Here is a 12596-nt window from a genome sequence, read left to right on the forward strand (position 1 = left end):
GCCTGTCCTCACCAGGGAGGGGATATAAGAGGTTCCTGCTGTTCCCTACCTCCAGCTACGCTACCACAGCCTCTGTGGTACTGGCTTAGTGTTTTGTGTAGTTTTGTTCTGAGCCAGAGCAGTGAAAAATAAAAAGGCTCTGCTAAACTATGCTTTTGTTTCTACCAGATCAGTTCCCTGATCCAGCCAAAGTTTTGCATTTTCCTAATACAGGCAATGGGGTAAAAAATGCTTGTGGAGATGCCTGGAACCTCCTACACATCTGCCTGGACACGGGAAGAACCTAAAATGCAACTTTACTTTTAAAAGGCATCACTGGGCCCACAAATAAGTTGTTCATGTCCCAACACCTTTCCCATCCCTGTTCAAACCCACACACAGGTTCACCTGTGGGCAGTGCTAGACCATTCTTCAGAGCACCACCCTCCCCAGGTTCTGCTGCAACTTTTTGTTGGAGTTACTGGACCTTCTTACCCTCAGGAGGAATGCATTCAGGGCTCCTCTTCACCTGGAAGTCCAAAAAGGAGAAGCAAGGGCATGTTCTTAGGTGGAATAGTAACTACAACATGAGGTAACTATGAGAAAGACTGAAAGTCTCCAAAGCTGTTGCCAAAGCAAAAGTTGCAAAAAGATCCAACCAAACTAAAAAGGTTTCAGTGAATTCAGCTGATGTAAAAGGTGAAGAAAACCTACCAAAAATGCTGGGGGAAAAAAAAAAAAAGTTGTTTTAAACAGATGTAATCCCTAACCAGAAGCAATTGACTTTTTGAATTGTAGCAGTATCGTAGTTTTGAGACAGATAAAAATACCTGGCTTTAAAAGGGGTAAGGGGTGGAGAAAGGGTCTGGAAATTTATAACTTAGACAGCTTTGTGATGATTTAAAGTTATGCAAATAAATGCTTTTATTTAGGAGCACCTAGATGGCAAAAAGTATTATAAGAAACAGGAACATGTAATTATCAAGAACGGATCATGTCAAACTTACCTACTTTCCCTCTTTGGAAAGAAAGGAATATCATAGAAAGGGGGAAGTACATGTGATCTATCTCATCTAATTTAGTAAGATTTTCTACCTTTTTCTATATGATGTTTTCATGCAGAAACTTGGCAGTCTGGTCCAGCTGAAACTGCTATGGGGAGGATGCACAAATACTTGGAAAATGTAATTAAAAAGGTACTCAAAAAGTTGTTCTCAAGAATTTGCTGACAAACAGGAATAGTTGTATGCATGAAGTTTCACAGACTGTCCTGGGCTTGGTATCATTCCATATTTTCATGAATGATTTGAATGATGGAAGAGCAAACATGCTTGTGAAATTCACACATGACCACCACGCTGGCAGGCTCTTTGGGGGCCAGGAGAATAATTTAAAATGATCTTGATAAATTTAAGAAATGGTCTGAAAGCAATTAGGTGAAATTCAATAAAGGCAAGTACAAAGTCCTAGACTTGGGAAGGGAAAAAATCTATCACACAAAGACAAAATAAATGCAGGAATGTCTCTTTCTGAAAATAAGGAAGCAGAAAGGACTCAAAATTGCAGTCCAATTTTCATGAATCCCGAGGGCAATGAGAGTGTCAGGTAATGAATAGGCACTCCTCTCAGATTTTAGCTTTAACTTTTCACCTACATAAAAGAACACAGAAATTCTCACATTTCCATTTCCTAAAAGACGGGAAAGGGGCAATAGGCTGGCTTTGTTCTCCCCTGATGCTGGGACTCTTCCTTACTGTGCTACTGCTGTAAGTTAAAGTCTATTTGGAAATCCTAGGGGGAAAGAATGATGAAAAATATATGTCTTTTGTTTTCCTCCTAAATATCAGTACATCACTATCAATACCAAGAGCCTCTCTATTTTTCTGGCTGATAATATCCTGCCTGGCCACATGGAGTTAAATCAAAGCAGGCTGTTAGTGAGAAGCTAGCAGGAAATGAAACAATGTAAAGCCATAAGTAAGTATAAATGTTTAAGGTCCCATCCTGGACAGTACCAAGAGTCCCTGAGAAAGCAACAGGAATCAAACATCAAGAAAATGGTCCTTTCCATTTCTCTGAGTATGTGAGACATTTGTTCTTGGAGGCACAATGGTCACCGCAAGAACTCTTTGTCTAATGACAGCTCTGTGATGGGTTATTCTGCCACAATCCCAGCGCAGAGTCAAAAGAGAGTAACAGGCCAGGAGGATGCTGGTGTGGAAGGCAGTGTGGGCAGGGGCATCTGGAAATGGCTGCTGCAGGACAGGCACTCACCTAAGGTGCGAAAGGGGCTGCCTGCCCTCTGCCCGAGCAGCGAGAAGGCAGGAGCTGGTGCTGTCACTCACCTTTGCTGCTCTGCAGCCCTGCAAGGATGCAGAGATGAAGCTTTGTTTTAATGCAGAGATGAAGCTTTGTTTTAATTCTGTCAACTCCTTCCAGCCTGGGTACAGTGACAGCATTTACATGTCCTTACTTACAGAGCGGTTGTCACTAACAGGGCTTCTCTGGTCAGCATGGAGGGTTGGCTCACCAGAGGGTGACACGGGAGGCTTTCCCTGCAGAGCAGGATGTGCTGCCTATACCTTCCTCTGCTCACCAGGAAGGGGGTGACCTCTTTCTGTGGTGGGGTTCTGTGTCTGTTCAGGTTTAAAAAACCCCATTACTCTAATGGATATAAAGGGCGTAGACACCTCAGGGACCTTGGGATTTAAGTGGGTGTAGGAGGGAGCATCTATGTCCTACATAGACAGGCTGAAGGCTATGCAGAAAGAGAGAGAGGGAGAGACAGTGCAGCACTGGAAAAACTGAGCAAGTGACAAATGTTCTCCCTCTTAGTAAATGAGTAAGCAATAAAAGAAAATAAATACAAATTCACTGTTTTAACTCAGAGCCAGCTTTTGCTGTCTTCAGCATGTGGCCTGTTCCTGGGCACTGCAGCTTCCAGCACCATGCAGTTTTAATGATGTCTCTGCAGGCACACAGACAAATTTTGAGATCAGTTGTTTTGTACAGGAGGACATGTGGGTTGCTACTGTCTCCTTTGTAAGCTCTAAGAAATTGGTGGCAATTTTGCAAACAAGCTAAAGATCTCAATATTAATATGCCACTTAGAGCCACTCAGCAAGTAATGCCCGCTCTTCCAAGGATGGCAATTGATTAAAATAAAAGCTTCCATCAAAAGCCCAAACAATCTCAATACTACATCCAACTACTCTGCAACAAATGGCACTTTTTTCTCCTTGTCATTATGCTGTAGTGGCAAAATAGAAACAATATTTTACCTTTTATTAGTTTCTCTGGGTTTGGTTACAGTATCAGTCCTGTAAAGGTGATCAACTGCCACCCAGAGAGAGCCAGGTTCATGACAGCATGACTGGCTGATGTAAATGAATTGTGGCTGTGCAGTGAGAAGTGATGGTATTAAACCAGTATTTGCTGTCTGAAGAGAGATGCTACTTGCAGAGGAAATTAATTCCTGTGCACAGGTGTTTAAATGTAATTCAAGCACTTAGAATTTTGCGGATGGGTGATTTTCACTCTGTTGTGTATATTTACTTTCTCTCCCACTGATACCCAGTGATACTGAGAGGCTCTTGATATTGATGTATTGATGTACTGAAGAAGGAGATCATTGCTGCCAGCTCTGAAGTATCAAAGTTCCTTTGGAGAGGGAAACATCACTTTCAGCTCCCATGTTTGCTGCCAGCCTCCCATGGCCCTGAGCACCAGCATGGCAGGTAACAGGGACACCTGCTCCTATGGTTGAGCTTTCTTCACTACCAGAGAACAGAGCGCGGGTGAAGCTGATGGCATCAACTAAGGACCACAAGGCTGTAGCAATGCTTATAGCCTGTCAAAGAGACACTGTGGACTCATATGACATATAAAGGGAATACATTTTACTTGCAGTTGTGGGTAGGACAGCACTGCAAAGCAAACACCAGCCTTTCTTCTTATAGCATCTTTTTCTGTGTATAGGTTTTCTGGCTTTCCACCATAAACACAAATGTATTGCCCTTTCAAGCTACAAAATTTGGTAAATCCAAGTGTAGGAGTCAAGTGGAGCACATCAAATACTATGGGATTTAGGATTCCTAAATTCTCCAGCTGAAATCACAGTGGTACTCAAGGACCATGCTGTACCTAAGTGATATATGGCACTTCAGGGTGTGGTGCCTTTACTTACCAACTCGATAAAGAAAAAGAAAGATAAATCAATCTTCTATGGGTTGAGGATGTGTTCAGTGATCCACCTAGCTTGGAGGGAGTTTACAAAAAGGATCAGTTCTACAAATGTTTATTGCTACATTACTGGGACATTGTTCTGAGAGAAAATCATAGAATCATAGAGTCACAGAATGGTTTGGGTTGGAAAGGACCTTAAAGATCATCTAGTTCCAACCCCCCTGCCATGGACAGGGATGCCTCACATTAGACCATGTCACCCAAGGCTCTGTCCAACCTGGCCTTGAGCACTGCCAGGGATGGAGCATTTACCACTTCTTTGGGGAACCTGTTCCAGTGTCTCACCACCCTCACAGTACAGAACTTCTTCCCTTCTACCTGACCTGAACTTCCCCTGTTTAAGTTTAAACCCATTACCACTTGTCCTATCGCTACAGTCCCTGATGAAGAGTCCCTCTCCAGCATCCATTTTCTGTGCAGCCTTCTCTTCTCCAGGCTGAACAGCCCCGAGTTTCTCAGCCTGTCTTCACGTGGGAGGTGCTCTAGCACCCGTACCATGTATTTCACCCCACTCTTAAAATGTTGACTTTCTAACAGTTAGCTAGGAAAAACATCCTAAAACAGGATCTTTAACTCTAGATTCTCCTCTGCATTTTGAGAAGCAAGTAATTACAACAGCTTATGATTTTATTTAATCGGGTGTAAATAGTTGCAGTCAATGGAGTTTTATGTAAGGAAAAATATCCCAAGTGAGACCAAACAGATCAGATAATCCCTTGGTCTCCCTGCTGACAGGGTGAGGTCAGCGCTTACTTTAGCCCTTGCACCATATGAACTGTGAAGTATTATTATTACTATTACCATAGTCTTTTTTCCTTTCGCAAAATGCATCCCTGTGGCAAGATGCTGAGTACATCAAAGTAATTTTCAGTGTTCCTTTCCTTCTGTGGTCTCCTGTCTCTGCTTCTTTGTCCCTCACTTGATTGTCCTGAGAGGATGTTTTTGTCAAGCGTAAATGTCAACTTGTGTGTGAAGCTGAGACTTTGCGATTTTGAAGTATCTGCTTTTGCCTGTAGAAATCATTAAGTACCACTGGTTGGCTAGTGAGCTGGGGGAATGTCAGTATTTGTTGGTATATACCTTATAAATCATAAACTAATTCAGAGCAGTGAGACTGTTTAAGTGCCTATGCTACATAAATGAATGTTGCTGCTGAGTTCCCTGCTCTCCCTTACTCTGCTCACCCCTGGAGGTGCCTAGTGCAACTTCCCACTCCTTAGCATGGACAGACAGCCTATTCAGGATCCAGCTGTGTTGATGGAAAAGATGCTTCTGGCAGGTGTCCACATTCTTCATCCCCACAGCTTGCCCATGGGGATGCAGGTGGAAGTGCTTTGTAGCCCAACCCCAGCACTGGCTCAGGCCAGCAATTTTAACTGTTTTAAGTCACCCAGGATTATTTGGACTGCAGGAGTCACGCAGGATGAATTGGACTTGCTGCTTGGAGAGACAGGGATGCTCACATCCCCTTTGGTGCTAACAGAGGGGCAGACAACAATCACAACTGCACCCAGAAAGGCAGGCTGCAACTTTGGCTCTGAAAAAATGCATTGGCTTAATGGAATCCATTTACAGCTGCCATAATTAAGCTGATGCATCTCTGTACATGCAGAATTTTCACCTGGGCTTGTTACAGTTGTATTAAACTGGATTTGAAGCACATGAGAAAAGACCCTGCACCTTTCTTGCATTGGCATCTTTGGATGCTTTTGCAATCCTAGCAGCTGAGCCCAATATGAGTGTTGTCTGTTGGCCTTGCAACTGGAAAGAGACACCAGTGGGATGGTTTGCGCTGGGAAATTACATCATGTTAGAATATGTTGCTCAGAACTCCTGGTGACTACCACAGTGTAATTTCCCATCATAAACAAGGCCTGTGAGACAGCTGCTGGGAGGTCTAGCATCAGTGGACTGGGCTGATCCTGTTCTGTCTCAGCTCCTTGGGCAGCAGGTGACTCAGCCACATGCTGCAGGCACTGCAGCCATGGCAGGGCTGAGCCCCAGCCCTCAGCATCATCCCCATGGCATGGTGCAAGCAGGCTGTATAGTTTCGCTTGCTGGCTGTAAGTGCCATCAAGATTTGTTGTTGTTGCTGTTTTGTTGGTTTTGTGGTTTGTTTGTTGGTTTTGTTGGGTTTTTTGTTGGTTGATTTTTGGGGTTTTTTTTGGGTTTTTTTTTTTTGATAACAGCCTTCAGAGAACTAGATCCTGCTTTTCTTTTTTTTTCAGTCTCAAAAGAAGCAAAATGTCCCCTCTTCTACTAACTTTGACAGGCTGCGAACAAGATCAGAATAGGAAAGTGTCAATTAACAGGCTGTGTGTGCTCAGTTCTGTGACTGAATGGGCAGTCATTGCTTTCAGGCAAGGATAAATATGGCAAAACATTGTGCAGGCTGTGAGGTTCCATTATTTAAAATTCAGTTGCTCCAAAAAGCAAGGGCTCATTCGCTCCTTGCCGCTAAGCAGCTACAAAGAAATCAAAAAATATCACCTACAGAAACTGGTAATTTCAAATTTAAATGGGAGCCTATGGTTCAATTATATATAAGGGAAGGTTGAACACCAAAGGATAGTTGGTTGTAGTTCAGATTAGGTTAATTGTTTCCAGGTCATGACAAAGTTTTCAGTTCTCTGCTTATATCTCTTCAGTCACCCTGCACACATGCTGCATCAATTTACAGAGGACCTTGGTGAGGGGTGGTGGTCATGGGACTTCTCACACCAGATTCTTGAGCAAATTTGAAGTAACATGTTATTTTTGAATACTGTAGTGTGTGCATATTTTATAGCGTGAAGTAGGAAAATTTTATATTAAGGTAAGGTAAGCAGAAAAAGCTATGAAACTAACCCAGGAAAAGAAAAAGGGAACAAAACCGTTCTTCGTCCAGATCGGCTTGTGTCTCTGATTTTCCACAGGGCTGCAGGATTGCAAGAGCTGAAATGAGAGGAGGGAAGGGGTTTGCAACCATGTCCAGGGTAAGAGGGACCTGGAGAAAAGGAAAATCTCTTCCAGTCGCAGTGCCCGTTAGATTGCTATAAGTCATCTGTGACCTGTGTGTCTTAGCACAGCTTCTAGGAGGATCTGTTCCATGATCTTCCCAGGCACAGAAGTGAGGCTGACAGGTAATTCCCAGAGTCCTCCCTTCAACCCTTTTTAAAATGGGTGCGATGTTTCCATTTTTCCAGTCACCAGGGACTTCACGTGACTGCCATGGCTTTTCAGATATCATGGAGAGTGGCTTGGCAACTACATCAGCCAATTCCCTCAATAACACCTCTGCTATTTAACACTACATTGCAGCACTAAAGGACCTGTGGAAAGCAGAGAGCGACTTCAGAGCTTTTGGTGTCTGGATGGAGTGCCTTAAAGTAACGTTTTCAATAGGAGATGTACAAAGTCCTACAAAGTCAGGTTCCCATGTGGCATTGCTATAGGAACTACCCAAAAAGAAAGCTCTAGTCATTTGGAATTCTTTGTCTATCATTATTCTCCAGTGGGTAAATAGGAATCATAAACTGTGGGTAAGAGTTTACGCCTTGTAGGGATACAATACTTGAGCCATCCTTAGAGGATCTTTCTTTTTACTTACTTTAAAAACACCTCCCTTTCAATTCCTGTGTATTTATTCTCTTGTGGTTAGTTGAGAAGCAGCTCACAATGAACCACTTGGAAGATAACACTACATTTGCAAAAGAAGGAATTTCTCTCTGACAGTTCAGTAGCACCAACATGTGCTGGAAAATAAGCATGTACCAGCACAGAGTATGCTACACATGGGAAATCCTAAACAAACAAACTGCTTATACTGTGACTGCACGCAAAGATCTAACATGATTTCGAAGTAGCTTCTTTCAGTACCTTAGAGCATTGACTCAAACTGCACATAGCGAAGAGAAGCTGTTGTTGGTCTCCATGTGAAAATCATTATTAGGGAAAAGAATTATCATTTTGTCATGCTTTTACAGTGGAGTCTTGGTCTGTGCTGTGGAATTGTAGGTGTTAACAGAATGCAAAGTTTTAACAATAACAAACACCAAATACACCCTTCTTTCTTAAAACTATGGGGGAGTAATCCGTAGCCATGTCTTCAAACAACATAAAATTGAGCTACTGGTACTGAACTAATTTATTACAAAAGCTTGATACTTGCAGCATGCTATTTTAAACCACTGTTGCATCTACACAGTGAACACTTGCAAGCCATACCTGAGGCTGGTGGGTGACCTACAAAAGCTAAAATGCCTGGCAAGCATATTTTCCACTGAAAGTTTCCAAATGAAGAATTTGCTTTTTTTCTTTTTTTTTTTTTTTTTCCTTTTCTGTGGCAAGACGTTCTTTCCTGGACAATTTTCATTTGTTCATTTGGAAACCTGAGCCTGACCTGGACTTTTTATTAGGTTTAATTAAAAAACCAAACCAAACCAAAACACCACCATTGCAAAAAAAGAAAAAAAAGCCCAAGCAGCTTTCTCAGTGCTGTGATTGCTAACGGTAGGAAATTCACATTGTGATATGTAAGGCAAAAATAGCTCAATGTTATTTTAGAGCACTTTGACCTGAGTGCCTGTACAGCACTACAAAACCTATGAGTCCAACACAGCAGCCTATTGCCACAATCCCCATCCCCTGCACCACAGAGCCCTGCAGCATGCCAGGCAGCATCCTCAGCAGGCTGTAGCAGAAGCTTCCATGCAGCAATTCCAACTGAAAACTGAAAGACAGTGTATCCCAAATACCCTTTCCCTCCTGCCACGAGGGATGGGCATGCATATCTGGACTGGGAAGGGCTGTGACACTGGCGTGGTACCTGCTTGTCCACTGGGATTTCTCGTCTCCCAAGCTAACCCTGTAACACTTTTAGTAAGCAATTAAAATATTTTTTTCTTCTTCTTTTTAGTAGTCTTTGTCTACGTTTGGACTTTTGAAAGTAGCAAACTCAGGAGCTGTACAGTTAAATAAATGCAATCTCAGAAGTCCACCACAGGCTTAATGGCATAATCCCTACTTTTCCATTCCTATATCCCAGGATAGAGGGGTAAAGGGAGGATGCACACATACAGAAGACTCATCCTGAAAGATAACATAAAAAGAGAAAAGACAAGGGGATGAGACAAGACTTTACAGAAATGGCAAACACAGATTTCATCCAGTGTAAAATGTTAAGGGAAACCTTTTATATCCTTCAAACTCCAAAATACCATTTCTCACAGAGAATCTATATCACCCTCTAGGAAAAAGGGGAAAAATAAAACCCCCTCAAAATGTCAAAGACCTAAAATCCCCCCTGGCTTACAGTTTATATCTGTACCTCAGCTATTTAAAAAGCCAGTCTCCACAGTTTCTGTCATATATTTCAGTTACACATGTCCTGAGCTAGCAAACTAGTGGATACAAACCTGATCTATATAACCATAGCAATAAGTGAATATATCTGTGCACACTCTAAACGGTGCTTATTTAAATCAGAGGAATTGCTGCATTTGATTTATAAAGAGATTAGTAGGTTTCTGCATGAAACTCTGCTAATAGTTGAAAAACCCTGTTCCTCTATGGGCTGAAAATGGGCTCTCCCCACCCACACGTGCATCTGGGATTTGATCACCGACCTTCAGGAGAAACCCACAAAACCTATTCCATTTAGGAGAGTATATTACAGGGCAAAGGAAAACCTTACAGGCTTGAGATTTGGGTGGAATCCATTTATTCCACATGTGCAAAGACTGGATGTGGAATTGGAGGATCCGCAACAACCAAACTGAAACCTCTCCATGTGTTACACGCATAAGCCACTCTTGATTGAAATTCTGTAAATCTTTTCCTTATATAATACGTTTCCTTGTCTGGGATAGCTTGATTTCAATTTATACTGCTCTTTTTTTCTTTCCATCATGTTCAAAACTATCATAAACAGTCTGTAAACTCTATCGCAAATAGCTTTCTAATAATAAAAAAGGTATTTTCAGAAGATCAGTTCCTCATGTCTAAGTTGAAAAAGGGACACTGTCACGCAGTCCAAGGTAAAAGATCTATTCATCTTAAAATTATTATAATATGGTAAAAAATATAATAAATATAGGAAGGAATGTTCTACAGACTCTAAATAAGGAACCAAATTTCTGGCAGGAAAAGAAATACTTTCCCCAAAGTAAGTTAAAACTCATGGAGCATCCCTGATGGAGGTATTTTCTATACTAATTGCTTTTAAGAACTTGAATAAATATTCAAACAAAACTATCTATGCCTAGAAAACCCCTAAATCACAGGCAAAATATGTATTTTCTCTACTAATGAAGTTAGCTGGTTCTTCAGTGAAGTACTTAAAATCCATCATTTGGCTGAAGAAAATGTAATAATCCCCCCAGTAGATACCCCTGCAAAATCCTGTTTACTTATACCATGATAGTAGTCCTCACCAAAGCAAACATCAGCACTTCTGCAGCAAATGCTTCAGGGATCTCTACTTGCTCTTTCAGGAAACAACTGTGTCAATACACCTCAGTGAAGATGTTCTCTCCGAAAGAAATCTATCACCATGGTCTTGATTTATTATTATTTACTGTTGTGCTGTCCAAATAATCCCTAAATTTTATCCCGTCTCTGAAGATCTGTATAAGATGTGTTTGTTTGGATGGTTTTACAAGGATGAAAGCAGCATTTCCGAAACACTACAGTGAGTATTGCTGTAGTTAAAGAAAGAAACATTGGACTTTGATCTTTGGTATTTATAAAAGCTAGTTTATAATCAGGATATCTTATCTGTTCTTAGAAGCCGAAATGGTACATTTATGAAAACAGAACTTCTAAGGAAATAAACCTATTGAATCTCAATTTAAAACTCATAGGCATAAAAAGATTTTGTCCTTTGTAATGTGAAGAAAGCTTGTTTCCAATTCTCCAAATATTTAACAAGCAATATTGTGTATATACAAGCTTTGTGATATCAACCGGCTGGTTATTAAACATATTTGAGCTCTTCCCCTGCTCTCAGCACACTCACATACACAGAGACACATGTGATATTCATGTTAACAATTTATTTCTTGGAAGAGAGAAACCAGTGTGCTCTCAGTCCAGTTATCCTGGAGGCTGCCTCAGGTTATTTTAGTTTTTATGTTTAATATTGCAGGGATTTTATGGATTTACCAAAATACCATAATTTTTATTTTTAAATCACTTTTTTTTTCCCAAACAGATCCAGTCCAGATCGGACCTTATCATTCTCTGTTTCAGTTCACTGCCACCATATGTGAGTGTTGTCAAGGCTGTAATACATAAGTATCTGGCTCCAGGGCTGGTTTCACTGTGGTTTTGGAATACAGATTTTATAATTCGCAGCTTCCTTCCTCTGAAGTCAATGGGCTATTCAGTGGAATAAGGTTTCTGAGGCACAGGTCAGATCTTCAAAGGCGCATAGGCACCCAAATCCTATTTAAGGATATTCCAATGATTTGAAGCGAGGTACCTGTCTTATCTCCTTAAAAGGGGAGGAGGTGGCTCAAATCATAGCTAGAGCCAGATTAAACAGGCACTGAGGCACTCCCCAGACAATCTCATGACAACTTGTCCCCTAGCCTTCCTACTAGGCCACTAACATTAGACATAGGCAAGACATACCCTTCTTTAGGTAAGACTTAATTGGCGCAAGCAGAGCCATCCTCAGAACTTATGCTACGGGTGAGATTGAAAGACCTGAAGGATTTTTTTGCCCTTGGATTGCTTGAGTTCCCATGATAGTACTGCATACACACATGGAATGAGCTTGCTGCACAGATGGTCTGCATGCACGTGCCTCTGGTATGGACATCCGATGCTTCTGGGATGCACAAGACTGGCTGAGCAGGAGCAAAGCAGCTGAACAGCACGTAGACAACAGTGTTGATAGTGTCCAGAAGCACTGTGCTTACTGTGTCTTCTCTATGAACATGCAACCTCTGAAGCTGCCCCAGAGCACCAGATCTGCTGTGTTGGTGCGTGGTGACAACAGCACGTGCCTCCAGCAGAATTTATCTGCTGCAGCACAGTAGCCACGGCTGCAAAGTCTGGAGGAATGCCAGTGCACTTGGAGCTATTGTACTGGACCTTCAACCAAAGCTGCTGTAAGCCCAGAAAGTCAGCCAAACACAGCAAAATCCCCAAAACTAAATTAAATCTCCAAGAGAGAAAACGAGGACGTGCTGGAAAACCCAGCTGTATGGCATTTTGACTCCCAGCTCTAAAGGAAAGTGACCTTGTTCAGCTGTCCCTTGGGCTCTGGCTATCTTATTTGTGCTTTCTGATAGATCAGTATGCTCTGACTTCTTGGGATGTGTGTGGACAATGGCAGACTTAGGTCAGAATTTAAAGTGGCAGTATAGTGGTTTCAGCTCTGTACA

This window comes from Strigops habroptila, chromosome 1 (assembly GCF_004027225.2).
Source record: "Strigops habroptila isolate Jane chromosome 1, bStrHab1.2.pri, whole genome shotgun sequence".
In the NCBI taxonomy this organism is placed as follows: domain Eukaryota; kingdom Metazoa; phylum Chordata; class Aves; order Psittaciformes; family Psittacidae; genus Strigops; species Strigops habroptila.